Source organism: Aptenodytes forsteri, unplaced genomic scaffold (genome assembly GCF_000699145.1).
Source record: "Aptenodytes forsteri isolate BGI_AS27 unplaced genomic scaffold, ASM69914v1 Scaffold217, whole genome shotgun sequence".
NCBI lineage: Eukaryota > Metazoa > Chordata > Aves > Sphenisciformes > Spheniscidae > Aptenodytes > Aptenodytes forsteri.
In genome coordinates this window covers 2,287,910-2,301,149 of record NW_008796222.1, presented here as the reverse complement: position 1 = coordinate 2,301,149, position 13,240 = coordinate 2,287,910, and positions in this window count along the sequence as shown.

Here is a 13,240-nt window from a genome sequence, read left to right as displayed (position 1 = left end):
CATGGCTGGGCACACACCAGCCTAGGTTGTGAGAGTGGCATGCGAGTTTACAACCAGCATTTTAATTCAAAAGGAAAATTCTCCTCACACAATTTGACCCTTTTCTGTTTCATGAACTGAGTGCTTATTGCCAATCTGATCTATCCTGCAGAACTGACTGATGATCATTTCTCTTTCTGCAGCCTGTTCCTTAAAAGTTAACTGTGGAAAGTTAATGCTGGAGCTTCATGGCACTTTGATTGAACAAAGGAGGCAGAGTGCATCTCTCTTCCTCACCGAAATATGCCCTGATTCCCAAAACATGCAGAAGGGACTTGTCCCTCAGAAGGAGTACACTGAAAGCAGGTTGGTATAGGAAGAATGGATGAAGCTGTATTCTGCTCTGCCATTCCTTATCTGGGGTACCATCCTGCAAGCTGAGGCTGGCCTGACGTTAGCCACGTGAAGGTTAGTCACCTGGTCTGAACAAATCGCCTAAGCTCCCTCTGGTGTCAATGGAGGAAGATGAACATGTCTGGAGGACTCTCCATCCTGCCCTAAGACAAGTGTCTGACTTATTGGAGGGTACTCTTTCTTACTACCATCCATAATACAGCCCTCAAGGATTAGGTCAGACTAGAGACCTGTGTTTCAGAAGGCTAGAGCTAGGTGAGAGGAATCTTACCTTTCATGAAAAAACACCATATGAGTACAACAAAGCATTGTTTAGATTCACGCCAGGAAAAAACTGAAGATCCAAAACTAACTTTCCTAGTGAGCCTTCTGTTACTGTGCACCAAGTGGAGCTCATAAGCGGGAAGTATTTTCCCCTACTATTCTCTACGGAAAGTTTTTTGTTGCTGAAGTCTCTTTGCAAAGCTAGCTCAGAAAGAGATGGAAGACAGATACACAAATCCACCTGACAAGCAGCATTAGAGGGAAGAATATTCATGTTTGTTTCTTGGCACGGTGTTCTGCCTCACTCCTTATAAAAATCTCAGTCCAGCTCTAGCTTTTCATACTAATTAAGAGCGATTCCTTTCGAAGGAGTAGGGATAGGTATGAGTTACCTGACATAATCTTCTCTCAGTAATCAACTTTTTTTAAGATCCTAGTGCCCGATATGTGTTCACCAAAGAGGGAACTGGAGACTGGAGATGGATTGTCTACTGCAATGGAGATTTCTTGCTCAAAAGACCTACATAAACTTATCTCCCAGTATCTTAATATTATAAAAGGGAACACATCTATTTGCATTTATGATTTGATTTATGATGACAACCCAAGTGATGGCAAATTGCTTCCTGAGGTGAAACTGGAAGGGAGAACATTGCCTTGGAAGCATCTTCTGGCAGCTCTTTTCTGGGAAGATGGTCAGAGTTGCGCACTGGAAGATCACAAGACAGCTAAATGGAATGTCGGAAAAAAAAAGTAGGAAAAGAAAACATGAAAGGATTCAGGTGAACTGGGCATGTATACAAACAAAATGAGTCACCACTTCCAAGTTTTGTTTGTCTCTAATTTGGGCACCTGAGTTGTTGTAGCAAAGCAATCGTATGCAATTTTAAAAGTATATTTGCACAATTGTCTGGTGGCTATAAAGGAATCCAGAACTGATTCTTTGCTTTGTGCAAATCTTTTTATTGACTTTATTACTCATTTTATAGAAATAACAAAAATATTTCTCCAAACGGTTCTGTTTTATACTCTGTACCTTCATGTACACAAGCATAGATGTATGGCTATATCTTTACTGATGCTGATGGATGGTCTGAGAATTTATGAAAAAATGTTGACATTATCTATCTGGTCCACAGTGTATTAAAAAAAGAGACATTTTTGGATTATGAAAGATTTACATTTTCCCTTGGTACCTGCTCCTGCAATTTGAAAATCTCTTTGTTTTGACCCTTTGACAATGACCGCAGGGTGTGTGGTTTAAAGTGGCAGATAAAATCCTGAAGACTTAAAAGAAAACATTTTTACATTTCATGATCACTGAATAAATGAACTTTCCTACTCAGGAGGGAATGAAAACTTGGCAGGGAGGTAGAGATTAAGAACATTTCATTTCTGTTTTTTCCTCAGCTGATCTGAAGAACCATGGCATTAGTGAAGTGCCTGGCTCCCTGGTTCCCCGTTGTTCCCTGCGCTTCCCAGTTTCAGTCTCTGCAGCCAGTGGAGCCCCTGCAGTTTCCTCTCTCCCTTCTGGTGTGGTAAGACCATAGACAGCTGCATAGTGCATAGGGAGCTCTATAGTTCCCAATAAACATTCATCTCCATAAAAGTAGTAATTTCCATTTTCTTAAGTCTACTGCAATCAGGTTTTAAATTACTTTATCCACTAGATTTTAAAGATGTTTCATATTAATAACACTTCAGATCTCCCTTTTCTTTTCTAAGCTAAAAGGGCTCAGAAACATCATATACCCTTTCCGAAAATATTCCATTTTCGTCACAAGGAAAATTGTGTTTACATTGCCTTCTAGCTTACGAATAACAAAAGACAAAACTTCTGGCATTGAGTCATTCGGTGAATAGATTGCAGCAATACTCCTCAGGGCACTGCTTGGTTACGCCAACCCATAGGCAAATCAAAGAATTCGTACCAAATCCTCCCTACGAGCCCTTGCTTGGCGGCCCTTGACCACCGCCCCCTGATTTCTGTGGGGTGGAAGTGTTTCTGACATGTCTATTGGGAACTGGCTCACACACAAAATAAGGAGAACCTCAGTGAGTTTGAGTGAAATCCTGGCCCTGTTGCATCAGTGTCCAGTGTGTGTGAGCATGTTCCAGCAGCAAAGCAGTGAGTGCTATAACATTTGAAAGTATCTAGACAAATTTGATAGAATATTATTATTTTATCTGGATGTTTTCTAACTCCCTTCTGTTTTCCTTTTGGGCTCACTTTGAGGCTTATAACAATAACTGAAAATATGAGGGCAGTGTCTAACCTGCCTGCACTGGATTATCCGCTTGTAAATAGAAGGATAAAGACGAAATGTTCAAATGTAAGATAACAGGGACAGAAGAAAGGCCAGAGCTTTTGGAGATACTACTGCTCTGCAGCTACCAGACTTAATTTGCTGTGTTACAGCCCACTGTACTGTGAGTCAGAGCTCTCTTCAGCAACTTCTCCCATTTTTTTCTGTTATTCCTGTTTGAATATTGCTTCTTAAATTCAGTACAGTAAGACTGTGACTGTCCCCCACCTGGTTACTACATCAATTCTACAGCTGCAGTGACAGGCAAGATTCATAAGCGCAAAGCCTTTGTACTAACACGAAATGATTTACACACTTTATTGCCAAATGGAAAACACAACAATTATGTCAAGGTTTACCCTTTGCCCAACTAGGCTTGAGGTAAGTGGGCAGGCTAAGCAATCCAGCCAGTTTCAAAGCTGACAGCAGCTTTTCCAGTTTTTTGGGATCCTACAGCAGATGCTATGGCTGAATACCAAGCAGAAGGCTTAGCCATGCAGTTCCCATTAATTTAATTGCCGTTTTGTAGCTAAATACCCTAGATAGCTCTGAATAGCTCAGCCTCCATTACCAAAAGTCGTAGATTAAAATCATTGCCTCCTTGACTTCAGAAGACTGATATTTTCTTTTACGTAAAATAAATGAAACTTGCACTAAAGACCATAATAATAGACAACTCCTTCTTTACTTTGAAATATACTTTTATTCTGTTACAAGAGGCAAACTCATCTGTTTCTGAGTGTGGTTATGCAATATCATTGTCTTATGGTGCAGTTAATTATATTTAAAAATGCTTGGTTAAAACAAAAGACAATAACATACAGTATAATATGAATAAAAAGAAACATTATGCCTTTAAAAGGAGACATAAGGAATGGCTTGCTGTTTCCCTGAAGGTGATAGTTCTATTGAAAAGAAAAACATTGTATATTTTCAGAAAATGTAGCATTTTAAGCAGGTGAACATGCCTCCGTGCTTCAGAATTTAAGTAATTTACAGCAGAGTGCCATGGAACAAAATAATTGCACTGAGAAATTGGTGTCAAACTTCTGAAAGACTAAATAGTTGAGCCAGAAAGAGGGCTATAATTTCAGGGAGAAGACAGTAGCAATTGCAGACATGTTTAAGGATTGGCTAAAAATCAATTAACATAAGTAGCTGAAACACATTTTTATAGTATTGAGTCTCTCAAGACATGTTGTCACGTGTGGGCTTTATTTATTTATATAATTTTGTTCTCAGAAGCATGCATCAGAGTGGAAAATATCGTGTCAGAGATCTGTAATGAAAGTACTTCAAACTCTTAAGTGTTTGAAACCTAGCTGCAGAGGGAAAACTTTAATGGTAGCATTAAAAAAGCTTAAGGTCTTTAGCAAAAGGCTGTGAAGTCATCCGGGTATAATCAGCCACATAAACTGCATGTGGCAGCGTGATCCCGTGATCTGAACACTCAGCAAGAACTATTTCTGCTTCTGAAAGGACTCAGATGAGTTGTAGTGTTCTTCCATTTTTTAAATGTAAGTTACTATATTTTGAACATGTGTGTGTGTGAGAGAGAGAGAGAAAGTGAGTGTCTGTGGAGGTGGGGGAGGAATATTACCTTGTCAAATACTGCTGATATCTTAGTCTGTGTTTTGTGCTGAGAAGATACAAAATAGAGTCTTCTGCCTTTACCTGATTAAATATAAATGATAAAAAAGGTGTAAAGTAAGAAGAAAAAATCATCAGAAAGCTCTAAAGAGCTATAAATTTTGGTGCACTCACATGCACACATGCACACACAGAATATGACATTTATATGCTACATATGTATTTATACCACATGCACTCAAATACAGATGTACATATATTTATCTATGGATTGGAATCTCAGCTAATTGACACAGTGACAACTGAAAGTGTGGATCACAGATTTTTTAGTAAGTCTTTGGGCATCATTTCCCCACTTTCCAAGCAACTCCCTTCCTCTTTCTTAAAGACCCATTTATATATCAGCAGCTGGAATGTCAGCAAATGCCTTTGGGAAGGAGAAGGACTTTGGTCATTAACTTATCCAGAATGGAGTAGGGATTTTCTCTCTTCTCCTCACAATGCGAAAAGTGTGTTCTCCGCAGCATCACCTCCAAAGAAGTTCAATAGGGTAAAGGTGTGACCGAGTGACTCTCTCAGACGTAGGTGTAGAAAAAGCCTGAAGACATTTTGGTCCTTTTTACACAGCTCCTTACTCAGCAAATTCTGATCCATAACTCCCTAGTTCAATGTCAGTACAAATACATTCGTTTCGTCAACATTCCCTTCTCTGGGAAAGTTTAGATTGTTTCCTTTTCTTTTTCTTTTTCCTTTTTTTCATCTTTTTTCCTCTTTTTTTTTTATTCTTTCCTTTGTCTTCTTTCTTTTAATTCTGTTTAATAGATTGTAAGGAAAAACACATAGGAAGGATGTAAAGGTGTGATACAAACGCAACTGAATTACTATCAGGAGCACAGGAGCTTTGATCATCCTCTTTCTCAGGAACTCAGAGTCTAAGAGAGGGTGCAAGCATGGTTGTTGCTAATGTTGTCCTTTTGGTCTGCTCAGGATGTGCAGTTTATTTGGTTTCCAGGAGGTCCAGTACCTTGCCCTTATTTTAACTTGGCAGACTACGAATCAAGGTAGCCATCGGTCTTCCCTCATAATGAATGATGTTTAAGTAGTTCACTTGTACTTACACCCAGACAGCTTTTAGTTGCAGTCATTAGACAACTCTGCCTCCAAACATCATAAAATATAAAGAATGACTCCTCCAAAGAACAGTATCTTTTAAAGTAAATGGAACATTAAACTGCAGTACTGCCAGTCCCTGGCATTTGATTTCTATTCATTTGAATTCTGGACTTGAACAGTTTTAAGCTTGCTTTGGACCAAGGAGTATGTCAGGAATATAGTCACATCAGTTATGCTTTCCTTCCAGATTCTGAATGTGCTTTCATGAGCCCACTTAATTAGTTACTGTACCCCTAGCATGGAGAGGATAATTGCCATCATGAGTCAAGCATTAAGTGGGATCTGGAAATAGCCCAGAAAGCATCAAGATTTCTCAGATTTTCAATATTTGATGCTGCATGACTGTTGTGGGGTTTGTAAGGATTTCTAATTTCCTCTAGAAGTGAAATGAGGCAGAATATATTGCAGCTACTCGTAACAAACTAAAGGCTTGGGAGGCCCAGCACCAGCTCCACAGAGATGCATCTCAGTTTTCCTCTCTCTTCCCTCCACAATTTTTCCAATTATGTTAATTTCTTGCTACTTGCTCTGCTGCAGAGAACATTTTTATGCTGATGGTACACAATAAGTTCTTTCTCATTTCACATGTACCCATGAAGTTTTAGCCCTTTTCATTTGGGTGAATGGTTAAATCAGTGTATTTTTGGTGGCAGACAAATCCTGCCGCCTCCTGCTGTCACTTCTTGCCTTTTCCACAGAGATTGCTATTAAAGCCTGCTGATGCTTTCTCTATAATACACTTAGATTAATTCAATTTCTTTAAGTCTCCATTAGTCTCCAGGTCTTGTACATCTTGTTGAAGGCCTCGGTTGCAAGGACTCCTCTTCACCCCTAGACCAAGTCGCACAAAATGGTTCAAATTCACATTGCTCAGAGGTAGTCCTATCTACAAGGGCTTGAACTCATCCACAGGACAAGACATTTGAAGTGTCCTCTGGACTCCATATGCAAATATGTAGCTAGAATTCCCATGCCATGATGTTGCATGTCTTGAAATATGTTGTGGTGGCTTGAGTGGGTACTGGAGGGCGCAGTGTCGATGGGAACAGTGGTAGAAAATGAAACTGAAGAGGAGGTGGCAAACTTGAATGAAATAATATCCATCATTCATATAAGCAGCAGTCCCTTGACAAACTATACCAGGATTTTGCTTTGAGAAGAGCTAGTTTTTAAAAAAATAAGCCATGGGCACACTAGCCTGCATGCAGTATGGATAATCACAGGGTGGAGATGGGAGAGGTAACTAGGGAATTAAGTTTTTTTCCTCTGCAATCTCATGGACACAATTCTCTAAAACCATCCAAACCTGAATTTCAAAAATGTTCTCTTTTCTTGCATGCTATCATGTACGATCTTGATCCCCCTCTTAATGAAAGATTTCAGCAGGCATCAAATAGGGTCTTGCCCCACTCTCTGGCTCCTTCCTGCCATCAGCACTGACTCACTCTCATCCCTGGAGCACCATCCATCCTCTGAATGGAAGGAAGTTTTATTAAAATAGAGTGTTATTTGATCATATATATAAAGCTTTACTATGAAGTACATGTGCAGCAAGGGTGAATTTACATTGAAAGGGTGACCTTAGTGTGATTAGTTTCTAACTTTTCAGGGCTTGACTTTGTTTCAGTAAATTTAATTAAATAAAAAAAAATCTATGCATTGACTAAGCTACCTCAGTGTCTGCAAAATCTTATAATTCTTTTTCTTTTTCCCTTCTTTATTTTTACCAATATGCAAATACTGTTTACTACAGACCACCGGCCTGATAAACAATATGTCTTTAAGCCACAAAAAATGCTGGACACTGCAAATTGATGTTGCAACAAGGGTGGAGTGCCACATAGTTTGTACATTTAACAAAACTTAAATGTGCAGATGACTAATGTTAACAGATATTAAGACATATGAACTACCATCAAGGCAAATTCTTATGATGCTTGCTTGGGTTTGAATATATGCATGCATGCTGGCATGTAATTTCCTATGAGAATGTAACAATACTTATTGTAAGTACCTACATACTTTGGAAAAGCTAGGTGATTATTTTTGAAAAGTACTAAGGACACTTTTTTTTTCAGAACAGACCTTCTATGAATTTACATAAACATAGGAATTGAGTCACATTTTGGCATGTACTATTTGGATACATCTAAAAAAAAATTAACAGAAGAAAAAACACTGAAATAATTTATCTTTTCCAGGCCCGGATATCTTTTGTTATGATATGGGGAGAGGCAGTGGTTTAACAGCCTGAAACACCAATCGTGATGAAAAAAACACATGCACTTAATGTACTGTCCTGCTCTTTATATGTTCTATAGTGCCCTAGTGCTTCATTCCTTCATTTTGGCTCAATCCAAAAGCTATTGAATTCAGTGGAAAACCACCCACTGACTTCAGTGGGGAGTAGGTGAGTCTCCAAAAACATGTAATTGGACAGGACAACAACTGATTTTGTGCCACGTGTTATAAATCTCTCTTCCACAGCAGAATTTACAGCTCTGTCTCAGTAGCACTAAACTGGAGTAAGAAAGGAAGAGGCAACTTAACCTTCAGCCGGGGAGATTTTGGGTTCTTAACTCTCACCACAGAAGTAACTTTTTTTGCCTTGAGTCCAGTACCCACACCATGGAGTTATGACCAGAGGAGCTGAGCCTGAAGCATAAACAAGTCACGCTACAGTAGCTGTGCAAAAATGAGCAGGTTAAAAGATAGAGATCTGAAATCCTGGTAAAATTGCTCATGCTTTTGGGGAAAAAATCACTGCTGGATGAGTTTATGCTGCTTTTGCAGAGTTCAGTCATACATGTTTGGGATAGTGTTCTGAAATTGGTGTAGCTTGATTTACCATCTTCTCAGGTGTTCATCCCCTTAGTCAGATCTTCCACTGGGGCGTAAAATGTTAAAGAAACGGGGTCAAATTTCAAATCTCTTTCTGTATTATAAATTTGATAATAAATTGGGGGAGAGCAAAAGAATCATATAAGCATATGCTGGAAGTGTTCCCTCAGTGGCCTGGGCATGTCTTGCAACAAAAGTATCTGTCACAGGTTATGAGGTTGGAAATGAATGGAAGCAGAAAATAATTAAGAGTGAGAATTTACATTTTTAATATTGTCAGTAATGTGAGGGATTGGAAGGGCTTTCTTCTTAGCGTTGTTAGATGAATATAACTCCACTAATTTTGGTGAGGTCTACATTCATAGATTCAAGGGAAAATGGCCCAGAAAACAACAAAACCTCAATGCAGTCTTTGCACTTCTAGGATGCCTTTTTCTCCAGAATTTCAGCAGAGGCTGAAAAAGTAACATAAATCAGCCACCTCCAGCTCTAAATTCTGAATTTATTTACCTTATTCTTTCAGCACTTTCTGGTTACTCGGGAAGAACAGGCAACTGGGAAGGAAAGCTTGAAAGGTATATCATTCTTTGGGCAAGGTTAGGCTTCTGTTCACATTGCTCTAAGCAGGAAGAAACCAGATTCCCTGAGACTGACTGTGTTATACTGGAGTCTGGAACCCTGATGGATGGTGTTCTTCAAGGGTTGAGCCCTTCATGGATGACTATGCTTTGCATAAGCAAACTCACAGTACAGACAACATAGATAAATTGTGTGCACTCATTCTACCTGAGCGTTCTCACTCCTTGACTTTCCACTTCCATTCCCTATTCTTAAATATACTAATTCAAGATGACTTTCTGATAGGTGTAGAGTGTTTCCTATTGACCTGAATTACAAAGGAAATTAATGAGGAAACTAATCTGGATGAATTCTGCTCTGCTAGAGCATGATGGAATTAATTCTTACTGCCGCTTGCTCCTCCTGCTGCTCATACTGCTTCCACCTGATCATCCTCTGCATCGGTCTGGCTGGTGTTTGCTTGCATGGCAGGAAAAGGTCAGGGCAAGATTTTTGATTCATCCTCTTTCTTACTGGGGGCATTTTTTGTCTCCATGGACACAGTCTCTGGTCTTCAGGCAGTCCGTATGACAAATGCCTCACCAAGACTCCTTCACCTTGGGAGGTGCTGTAAAGGAATTTTTATGAGACATCTAGCACAGTCCTCAGCTAAACTTGCCTCGGGTACAGAAAGAGAGAGAATGAAGAAATTACCAGAGTCCATTAACAAGTAGCAGGGACAATAGACTGTCAGTAGGATGTAACTTACTCCAGTAGAACACAAGACTTATAAATACTGCATATATTTGGAGAGGAACTGAGGAGCTGCTGGCTATCACAAAAAAAAACCCCAAAACCAGCAGATCCTGCCTTCCATTGCCTAGTGGGTCTGCAGTAAAACATTCTTAAATGCAGAGCCTAAATACTTGAAAAACATGTTTACGGACATTTATATTTCAAGTGCAGGTCCCACTGTTATCCATGGAGAAGGGTATTGAATAAAAACCAATGTAGATGGTAGCAGTGTTTCTACTGTCAGAAAAGCAGAAATAGTTTCTGGAAATGTATTGCCACTATCTGTGATGTGGTATGGGAGAAAGGACTGTGCTAGAAGAGACAAACCCATATTCAAATAACTTCATAAGAATCAGTGGGGTTACCTACATGCTAGGGAGTATTACCTATTTAATCTTAGTTCTCAGACATCATGGATGTTGTGTCCTGGATGGACAGAACTTTCAACAAAACATGGCGTTAAATACTGTAGAGTAGAATATTACTGTGGTAAACGTAGCAATCAGAAAGCTCACAAATACAGTCTTAAACAGAAGAAACTGTTTAGCAGAGATAGAGGAAATGTTAACCAGGATGTTGGCATTTATTTCCATGTTCTTTAAATAAAAGTGACACATAGACAAATACCAGAGATGTGCAGACATGACCTTAGTCTAACAGCCATTCCCCAAGGACAGCACCTCTTCCAGAGACAGTACTTAATTAGCGTTGCAGAGCAAAGTTAGCACTGGGCATATGCCTGCTTCCTGGTATGGAGCTTGAACTGTCAGCTGAAAGGGAAAAGGATGGGTAGAGACCTCTGGAACTTCATTTCTACATCTTTTTTGTTTGTTTGTTAAAGGGTCTTCTTTAATGTAATATTTGTTACTGAAAACTACATAACTCATTGTTCCATTTCAGGGCATTTGTTTTCTCTACATAGTGAATACAGTGAACAGTCTGCAGCCTGTGCTAATGGACCCCTCTGAAGTCCTTGGATCATTCAAACCCAAATAATTCGAGTTTTATAGCTGATGCCAAATTTACCTGTTGAAGTGCTTGTAGCATCAGTGAAGGAGTCAGACAATTGGTACTGATGTGATTTAGGAAGACCAGCGGCTGTGGTGCAGTGTAGTCATACTAGAGCATGACTAAACACAGCTAGGTTTATTTAGAGCCCTAACCTCAGGTTGAGCTGGTAAAATTACCATGGTTCCTATGAACTTTTAGTTAGGGATTGCAAACACTCCCTTTCGTCTTCACTGAAAAATAAAGTAGTGGCTGAAGCCTGGAAATAATTGCTTTCTATAGCAATGGTTAAGGCTTTGAAGTGACCTGATGGCTCACAAGACAAGAGAGGATCACTGAAACGGGCAGACCAGCAGTTCGAGCAAGCTGTCTTTTATACTTCAGAGGACAGTGCCTGAGATCTGGAGTGACAAACATAAAGTAATCTGCCCTAACCTAGAGGCTGACCTATGCTGTTAAGCATGAGGCTGTAGGTCTCTTCCAAGCTTTTGCTTCTCAGAAGTGGCAAGCCCTACGAGTGCCAGTCTGCATCACTTTGTAGTCCTGCAGGTAGCTGAGCCGTCCTTTCTAGAGCCACGACATGGCAAGGTCTCTCTGAGAGCTTGTGGAAGCACGTTCCACAGAGTAAATAAAATTTTGGATGGAGGAAGAAATATAGTAATGACATTTAGGAAGGGAAAGGAAGGTCACAGTGGCTCACAAAGCATCTGTGCTACCGCAGAGTGAAACTAGCATGCATTGAAATAGAAGGAAGGAAGAAAAAAGTGTGAAGGTTATTGAGACTGATAAGTTTATCTTGGCCCTGTGTAAATTCACTCAGGGTCAGACCCTTTTGTTGACTGACAATGACAATCACACAATAGCCATGGGATGCGGTTGGGCTGGACTTTTCCTGAATTACCTAGGGGACTCCATCACAGCAAAATTCACAGGGAACTTGAGTCACCTTTGCCGTTACTGTGATCTGGCAACAAGATAATACCACCCAATTAAAAGAAATCACATAGCAGTCCCGCAGAAATAAACATATATATACCTCAGTCACACAGTTTGTCAAATATACCCTTGTGAGACAAAACACCCAGCTGGTGTCGAAAATTCCCTCCAAGCAAAAAGAAAACTTCCCATCCAAGATCACTCTAGCAAAGTGAACCCTACCTTGCCGGTGGTAACATCAAAGACCCAACATCAACAAAGCAACGTGACACTAAATCTATTGCTTGATAATGTGCCAGCATTCCAGCAATTGACTAAGAAAGGTTTTTAAGAACAAAGTTTATATTTCTGTTCCTACAAAGGTACTGCATACGTACACAAAGACAATAAAGATGCATTAAAATTCCAAGGCATGTGCCAGGTTATTGCATTGTCCCTTTGGGTTTCTTTTTGTTTGACATTTTGTGTGTATATGCAAATAATTTTTCAGTGAGAAGGACGGTGTGTATATATATTCCAGATAGATGGGGAAAAAATTAAGAAGTTGGTAGAGTTAATGAGTTTGGGCAACAGCTCATTGCTTTTCCCAAAGCCCTAATACACACAAATTCTGTGTCCATTGACTATTTTTGAGAGTACATGTAAGAACAAGGAGCTGTTTACTATTTGATTTCATTACTGATTTTACTTGAGGAATAAGGAAAGTAGATTTTCCCCTAGCTTACAGTTCATTTTTTATTGCATTAATTTAAACTGTAAATTGAAGAATTTTCTCTCTTTCAGCAGCAGACTTAGGGTTTATTCAATCTTTTTTCAAGCATTTTACCTTTCTTCAGATTTTTTTATATTTTAAAATATTTTTTTTATTCAGTAGGGAGAGTCTTTGAGGCTTATAGCAACTTTTTTTGGTGTTAAATTCTACCTTCTATTGAATCATTTCATATGTTGGAAAGAATTTCTAAAGTATACATTTTACTTAGTGGCATGCAATTATAGTCTTCAGTTTAAACTAGTCCTTTTCTTTTAATAATGTGGTGTGCATGGTTGCGGCTGCTGCTATTTTGACTGCAAGAATGATGGAAATGTTGTGAGGGATTTATAATCCCAAATAGGTTTGGAAAGGCTTAATTGGAGGTAACCTTTAAACAAAAGCAATACAAATTCCAAACTTCACGCAATCTTAATACTACAGGGCAAATCTAGATTTGCACACTGAGGCCAAACTGACCTTTATATTGACGTGACGTGTGTGACACACACAGAGGCACTGACATCCCAGCATTCTGGCATGGGCAGGACCAGGGGAAGGACCGAAGCAGCTCCCTGCCAGTCCCTGGGGAGCGGGATGCTACGGGGAGTGGTGCAGCCCGCTTCTC